This window comes from Pteropus alecto, unplaced genomic scaffold, assembly GCF_000325575.1.
Source record: "Pteropus alecto unplaced genomic scaffold, ASM32557v1 scaffold249, whole genome shotgun sequence".
Taxonomy (NCBI): domain Eukaryota; kingdom Metazoa; phylum Chordata; class Mammalia; order Chiroptera; family Pteropodidae; genus Pteropus; species Pteropus alecto.
Window position 1 is genome coordinate 72,984 of NW_006443132.1, and position 9,062 is coordinate 82,045.

The following is a 9,062-nucleotide window of genomic DNA, read 5'->3' on the forward strand; positions in this document are numbered from 1 at the left end:
GGCTCTGAGGCATGCCTCGGCACACCTGCGAGCTCGCCTCGGCACACCTGCGAGCTCGCCTCGGCACACCTGCGAGCTCGCCTCGGCACACCTGTGAGCTCGCCTCGGCACACCTGTGAGCTCGCCTCGGCACTCCGCGGAGCGGTCGGAGACCCTCTCGTGCCTCTGGGTCTAAAGGAGAAATACAACTTGAAAACTGAAAGGAGGTAAATCTCGTCCATGTTAACGCGAATGTGCACGTCATTTAAAAGTGAACGGATCAGACTTACACAAAACTGATTTGTATGAAGAGTTAAATCTTTTTAGAAAAAACGTTCCACAAGAATCATCAGCTACAGATGCACTAAAATTTATTTTTTGAAATAATTTATCAGCTATCCCAGCATTGTCACAGACAGTAATAGTTGCATCAGCAGAAAGCTCCTTCTCAAAATGAAGTTACCAAATATTTGTCATCTTGTGATAAACGTTACTTTCAGTTATATTGGTTGAAAATGAAGTTGCTAAAAATATAAACTTTGATGACTAAATAATTGAATTTGCAGAAAAGTGAGCAAGAAAAATCTTATGATCAATCAAGATATCACATTAGTAACGTCATTATTTATCTTATTATATAAATTATGATATATTGTTTTACAATTTGTAAGTTTGTTGTTATTCATGTATTGATTTATATCCCTATACTATTTTATAAGTAATAAAATATTTTTAAAGGAAAAAATTATATATTGTAGTACCTTTAATTGCACTTCTTGCCTCTTCCCTGGTCTTTGAACAAGGAAACCTCCATTTTCATTTTGCACTGGGCCCCACAAATTATATAGCAGTTTCCCATTACTGCTAAATGGTAATTGTAAGGTGATTTGAGGAGATTGTAGTCATTCAAACAGCCTACCTGCTCTAACCAAACTTCTCTCTACTGGGAGTGGGAGTGGGGTGGGTAGAGACAGGATGACAACACAGAAATATGAAGGTTAGTGTGGATAGTTATCAGTTTCATGTGAATAGGATCATACTGTCCATATTATTTGGCCAATTGCTTTCTTCACTTGGCAATATGTCTTCGAGATATTTCTACAAAAGAAAAAAACACTTTTTTCTTCGAATTCTGTAATTCAGATGAGTCTTGATTTATTTTTCTACTCCCCTGATGGATATTTGAAGTGGTTTTATTTTTCACTAATACAGAGCTGCAGTGAACGTACCTGTAGGGCCCTCCTTGTTTCTCTAGGTGGACATTCAGAAATGGGTTGCTGAGTCATGGAGTATGGATATTTGCAATGTTAATACTTACTGCCTAATTGCCTTTCACAAGCACTATGCCGGTTTTCACTCCTGTCAGCAGTGCATCTTCACATTTCCTAAGACTCTGAATTTTAAATTGTTTGCTAGTCTGATAGTTGGGAAAAAAAAACGTTAATTCATGTATATTTGTTTAATTTGCATTCTCCTATCACTAGTGAAGTTGAGCATATTTTCATATGATGTTTATTGGCCCATCTTTGATAAACTGTTTATAACTTCTGTCTAGTTTTTCTTACAGGGTTGTTTGTCTTTTCCATTTCATTGTGTCCCTGGTATTTCTAAATATTAACCTGTTGTCTATTACGTATGTTGCTGGTATTTTCCCATAATATGTAACATGTGTATGGTTTGTGTTACCATAGGGAAGTCTTAAATGTTTGTATAGTCGTTTGATATATTTATATCAATCTTTTCTTCATGGCTTTTCCATTTTGCTGATAGTTTTAGAAGACCTTCTTTACCCAAGGCGACAACCACATTATCTTATCATTTTTCTCATTCTATTATAGTGCTTTACATTTAGGTAATCTACCTTAAAATCATTTCCTTCTCAAAACCTTTGTATTTCTCTTGGAACTCTCTTCTCCCAGATCTTCCTATGGCTGACATCTTTAAGACTCAGCTCAAATATAGCTCCAAGAGGCCTTCCCTGATGACCCTAACTAAATTAACCACTCACTCTCCATTAAGATGTGCCGTATTTCATTACCTTATTTTCTTCATAGATCACCTCTCTAAAGTTATCTAATTTATTTTCTTATTTGTTCATGGTCTGTCTTTCCTTAGATTGCAAACTCTACGAGAGTAAGACTTTGTTTTGTTCCCAGCATCTGGAATACTTTTAGAGTTTATTCTGGTGAATCTGATATGTTATAGGGATGATTTTATTTTGTTCCAAAAGGATAGCTGATTGTCTCAAAACCAGGACCCTTTTTTCTAAAAGAGAATCATTTCAGTCATCCTTTTTTCTACTCCTATATAATATTGAGTCGAGGATGGTTATGATTATTATTCAGTCCAGTGGTTCTCAACCCTGGAGGTTTCCAGGATCATATTTGGAGATTCTTTTTTAATTTAGATATAGAGTATATATTAGTTTCCTAGGGCTGCTCTAAGAAGGTACCACAAATTGGGTGGCTAAAGACAACAGAAATTTATTGTTCTGGAGGCTAAAAGTCCAGAACCAAGATGTTGGTAGGGCGATGTTCTCTCTTAAAGTCCTAGTGGAGCAAACTTCCTTGTTTCTTTCTAGCTTCTGGTGGTTGCTATCTTTGACATTTCTTGGCTTATAGACATATCACCCTGCTTCCATCATCACATGGTGCTCTCCCTTTGTGTCTGAATTGTGCTCTTTTTATAAGAACCCCATCATTGGATTAGTGTAGTATGACCTCATTTTAATATGATTACATCTACAAAGACCATGTTTCCAAATAAGGTCACAATCACAGGTCCTGGGTGGACATAAGTTGGGGAGGGGACACTATTCTGCTTCAATAGGTTGGAGTGGAGGTCCAGCAACCTTATTTTTAAAAGCTTTACAGACTTGACAAATGATATCAATGTTCACCTGGAAAGGTAAGTATAACTAGAACATTTATGAAAAAAGAAAGTGACAGAAAACTAGTTCTGTCATATATTAAAAATACTACAAAACTAAAATGATTAAAATAGTTCAGTATAAGAAAATAATTAGATCAATAGAACAAATAGATTCCATAATTAGACCCAAATACATAATTTAAGTTATGATAAAGGTGGCAATTTAAATCAGTGGGGGAAAGAGGACTTACTCATAAATGGTGCTCAGATAACTGGCTATTTAGTGGTGAGTGTGTGTGTGGAGGGGTATCCTTACCTCACTCCTTATACCGAAATATAATTCTAGACGGATCAGAAATAGAAATGGAAATAAGTGAAAACAATTCTAGAAGAAAATACGAATATACTTATTTGTACTCTAAGAATGAGGAAGGCCCTTTTAAAGCAGAATCTTAAACCCCGATGCCAATACAGAAAATTATTGTTGAATTCAATGCACAAGTTAAAAGCATTGTGAAACAAAAATACCATAAATAAATTCAAAAGATCGACAAAATTAAGAAAACATATTTGCAACATATATGACAAAGGGCTAGTTTCTTCAATTTACAATTACTTGAGAAGAATATGAAAAAGGCAAAACCTAATAGTATAAAGAACTAAAAAATGAATGAGTAATTTATGGAGACATATACATATCAACAGAGATTTGAAAAGATATTCAATCTTATCCATGATTAAGGAAATACAAATCAAAACAACAAAATACCATCTTCACCTATCACCTTGAGAAATATTTAAAGTTTGCAAATTTTTATTTTGTAAAGCAAGTGAGGGTATATGAGGAAATAAATACTTTGATACAGTGGTGGTAGGACTGTAAGTTGGTGCAACTTTTTGTAGGTACAATTTGGCAATATGTATCAAAGTAGAAGATGCACATATATATTCTTTGACTGAGTATCGGTTTTGCTAGTGCCTTCTCAGCAATCATTCTCCACTTTTCCCCTCCTAACAACTCATAGACTTGTGTATCTATTCTTTCCACTCAAAGCTCATGTATTTTGGGGTAAAGTGATTCTACCCCCAGTTCTTCCAGCCACAGACATTAGTTCAGGGGAGGAACTGTGACCTAAGCAAATCAATTAGGGTGTACCTTGGGAGTCCTGCTTATTTGGAATGGAGAGTCAGAAGTTTTCTCGTCTCTGTTGGACTTAAAGGAAGAGACTCACAGCTTCCATTGCCACTGGCAGCCATCTCATGGCCACCTTGGCTAAAGCAATGGTTCTCAGCCTTTGGCGTGCATCAGAATCACTTAATTTGTGAAAACACAGATCACTGACCTCCATCCCCGGAATTTTAGATTCTATAGGTCTGAGGTGAAGAATTTCCTTTTCTAAGAAGTTCCCAGGTGATGCTGATGCTGCTGGTCCAAAGACCACACTTAGAAAACCACTTGGATAAATTAGGGACTGCAGAGCAGAGAGAATGAAAGAAACTAGGTAGCTCTAGCTTACTCTACCACTAGAGTTGTTTTTTTTGCAACCAAAAGCATCCTAATATATTGTGCAATCTTGCCACTAAAAATTTACCCTATGGATATCTTTGCAGTTCATCAAAATACATGTCAATGGATGATCACTGTGGTATTGTTTGTAATAGCTAAATCTGAAAGCAATCAAAGCGTATTATCAATAGGGAATTGATCCATCTGATGGAATCATCCATCTAATGAAATACTATGTAGTATTAAAATTTACGAAATAGTCTGCATATACTCATAGAGAAATATCTCTTAAGTATAAAAATCATTATGACTAAAAGGGAGTCATTTATACCTTTTAAATAAAGAATGAATACAGGTAAATATATGCAAGTACATGCTTAATTGTTTCCTGGAAGGTTAATTACTCTTCCTAGAGGGTTAATTCTGATTAAGAATGGTTGTATTTGAGGAAAGGGGTTGGGATTGAGGTGGCGCTAGAGATTTTTTAGTCTCCATTCTGTACATTTTTATTCTGTTTGTAAAATTCTGTTTTATTCTGTTTGTAAAATTTCTTTTTTTTTTTTTAAGTATCATTTGGAGTTATCTAGGCAAGGCATAGGTCAATTTTAATTTCCTTCTTGTATTTATGTATTAAAAAAACAACTAATAAATGTTATATTATTTTTAAAAGATTAAATCATGAAAAGATGAATGAAAAAGTAAAGGTTTCTCAAGTACGAATTATAAAAATGCAGATTCTGATTCTGAGACACAGTCAGTAGATCTGAGGTAGAGCCTAATATTCTGCATTCTCATAGGCTCCCAAGTGATGCAAACGTTGCTGGACGACTGATCACACTTTGATAGCAAGAAAAAAGAAAAGGAAGAGGGGGATGGTGCCATGAAAATGAAGAGAAAGGGACAGATATGGGACATTGCAGAAGTAATGGGCATTTGGAATGAGAAAAGAGCCTAGGATGATGAGGTTTCTGGCCTGAGTGATGTGAGCATGCTGGTGACATTAACCAGAGATAGAGGAATCAAGCTGGAAGAGAGGAGGTATAGGAAACAATGGAGGAATGGGAGCAAGTCTTCACATTTAAACATATTGTGATTTTTCTGGGATGAACATTATGTGGACTTGTCCAGACAACAATTTGAACTCTGCGTCTGCTCAACAGAGTTCAGCAGAGGCAGAATTGGGAGTCATCCATATAAAGGTAAGAGATTGAAGCCATGGGATAGAATGAAGCTGACGAAGGAGAAAGAATAGTGAGAAGATGGCTGAGAACAGAAGTTCTGAGAAATGCTAATAAGAGACATGCTAAGGAAGGAAAGAAGTAGTCAGAGAAACAGTACAGAAGACTAGATATATTGAAGGGCCCTCCTACTACAGAATAACTAGTTCCTGCATAAAACATATTTTTTTATTGTATTGCTTGATGTTTAAGTTAGCAATTGCTATATAATGAACCATCTCAAAACTCAGTGGCTTGAAACCATACTATTATTGCTCATGAGCCTCTGGGTTGGCTACATAGCTCTACTGATCTGGACTAGGCTTGGCTGATCTTGGCTGGGCTCACTCATGTATCTGTGGTTTGCCAGTGAGTTGGCTGGGGGCTGGACAGGTCTAAAGTGGTCTTGGCTGGTATAGCTGGACAACTGGGTCTATCAGCCTCCAGAAGGCTAGCCCAGGATTGTTCACTTGATAGTTCCAGGGTTCTTGAGGCCTAGGCTTGGAACTGACATAATATCACTTCTGCAATAGTCTGCTGACCAAAGCGAAACATAAGAGTAGTCCAAAAGTTGAAGGGTGAAGAAACAGATACTGCCTCTTAATGGGAGGAGATGCAAAAGGTATAGGTACCTGGAGATGTGAACAACTGTAGCCATCTCTGTAATCAATTTATCATGCTGGTTTTACCAGAAGTAAAAAGAATCTTTAAAGAGCAAGCGAACAAAGCAAGCAAGTAAGCAAACAAACAAAGCCATGACAACAGCAACAAATCCCAATGACCTGGCTGGAGAGAGCAGGGCTCTTGAGGAAAATTAAGGTGGTATTATTGGAAGAAATGAGGAAAGGCTGCTGGTCAGGTAGAAAACAGCTAGGCATCTGCCTCAGAATTTAAGCATCTAACCTTTTTCATGAGAACATTCTAGAAAGACTTTAACTTGACATAGAGCAGTCTTGGTCTTTTCGGTCTTTGAAACCAATATGCACATGAGGCAACTTTTAGGAGTTTGAGCTTGGACTCAAAACCAGTATGTCAAACATGTCTTCTTAATGTATTAGAAGTGTTTTCACACACACTAGCTCGTGTTATTCTAACTATCTGTAAGAGGTAGCACAGGCATTATTATTCTCATTTAATACCACTTTTATATTTGTTTGTTTGTTTGTTTGTTTTTTAGGCGAGGCAATCCTTGGTTGACCTCACAGATTGCAAGGACCTCGTCAGCTTACAATCCCTTATTTTTTCAGTTTTTACGCCTACAGCACCTGATCTTCCTAGGTGGTCTCCCATCCAAGTACTAACCAGGCTGACCCTACTTAGCTTCCGAGATCAGACAGGATCGGGCTTGTTCAGGGTAGCATGGCCGTAGAAGGTCACAGAATTCTTTAAGAGTCTTGAAAAAGGTATGCGCCCTTTCACCGAGAAAAGTTATCTATACTTAGACACAAAATGTTGCTTACAATTGCCTGGATAGAAATAAGGCAGAGCAACTGCAACAATTCAGGTGAGACATAAGGAGGCCTGAACTAAGCCACAGCAGCAGGGACAAGAAAGAGACAGATGTGAGAAACAGCAATATAGTTGAGTGTTATTCTATAGGGAAGAGGCAAGAGAATTAAATGTTAATTCAAGCTATAATAAGAGACTGCAATGTGCTAATCAGCCCTATGGCCAGACCACAAGGAAATCTGCAGAACAAAGGCAGATTTCTGCTGGGATTACTAACAAACCATTTACCCATACTGTGAAGGGAAAACAGGAAAACAGAGTCTTTAAGCTGGGCCCTACACAAAATAAACACAACCATTCATTCTCTAAGGCTAAAACAGAGGGGAACCTATGGATCAAAGGCTGGGAATTGCCGGCAGGTCTTTCACGCTACATATTCTTATGTTTCACACTATATGCCCAAACCATCAAAGGAAGGTGGGTAAACAAAGTCTTTAAACTGTAATTCATAGAAACCAAGAATGATATATAAACTGAATTCCCAGAATGCTCAGAACTGTGTCTTTGCTTTTGGTCCTTGCTTTTTGTCTTTGTTTTTTCTTGTCTTTGCTTTTTGTGTCTTGGTTTTTTTCTCTGTCCTTCTCTAATAAACTTTCTTTTTTGACTCCAACTCTGGCATACGCTTGAATTCTTTTCTTTGCTCAGTCAAGAACTCTCTCTTGGTGCAGGGCCACTAGGAGAAATTTGCCCCATCCTGCATCATCTTTCCTGGCTAACCATGCAGGGACCAAAAGGACATAAACTCGATCCATCCAAGTTCGACATGGTTCCCCCTCTTTTTCTGAGAGGGTGGCTGGGATATTGTCCAGAGCCATGCTGATCAACTGGCCTTGGCAAATGGTTGACCCTGTTTCCAGGGATCTGGTAGAGGCCAATCCTCTAACCAAGCAGGAGTCCCGTCTGTTTTTCCTACTTCTCTTCCCCCAACTTCCCTGAAACTTGGCATTTCCATCAGAACTGTGGAGGAGACCTGCTGAGGGACCGCTTTCAAACTCCAAATTAAAGACTGCATAGCAATCTTTTGGCCACAACAGGATGGATAAGGCCCCTTAGCCTTTTCCTTGCTCCCTCCCCTCTAGTGGGAACTCTGTACTCCAGCTGAACTCTCTAACCTCATGCTTTATCTGACCTGTCCTCATTTCTCAAATGGCTACAGAACGCCAGAGAAATCTTTAGAGAAAGCCCAAATCACACAGAACTGAGAACTAGGCATGGCCACCCTACCCCAATTGTATCAGGTCCCTCAGCCTTCTTCCCCAACAGTGCGAGCTTGTGCTCCCCTCCCCCCTCTCTCCCTTCCTCCCTTCTCTCTCTCACTCAATGCAGGACCACCTGGGGGACATTGCCCTGTCTTGCATCATTATCAACAGATCTTGTAACAAATTTGATTTGACAAATGAGGAAAAGGTACAAGTCTCCGATAACTCCACTGGTTTGGGGTTTAGACGACTGCACGCATGGAGAGGAGAAGGCTTCAGAAAAGAGGATGGGTTTGGTTTGGGAAATGTCAAGTCAAATGTGCCTTTAGACTTATTTCACTTAGCACAATACCCTCTAGGTCCATCCATTCTGTCACAAAAGGTAAGACTTCATTCTTTTTTAATGGTCTTAAAAAAACAAAAACGAACAAACAAAACAGAAAGACTCATAGATACAGAGAACAAACTGATGGTTGCTAGATAGGAGGAGGGTGGTAGGGCTGGGTGAAAAAGGCAAAGGGATTAAAAAGTACAAATTGGTAGTTACAAAAGGGTCATGAAGATGTAAAGTACAGCATAAGAAATATAGTCAATAATGTTATAATAACTATACATGTCAGATGGGCACTAAACCTATTGGGATATCACTCTGTAAGTTATATAAATGTCTAAACATTATGCTTTATACCTGAAACTAATATAATATTGAATGTCAACTGTAATTGAAAAGTAAGAATTAAAAATATATATACAAAAAAAGTGCCTTTAGAACATCTAAAT

The 9,062-nt window shown here is 38.0% G+C and overlaps 1 pseudogene; it reads right to left on the reverse strand.

The window, feature by feature from the left end:
* Window positions 1-6,827: 6,827 nt before the first annotated feature.
* On the reverse strand, window positions 6,828-6,945 carry LOC112472238 (annotated as a pseudogene).
* Window positions 6,946-9,062: the final 2,117 nt, after the last annotated feature.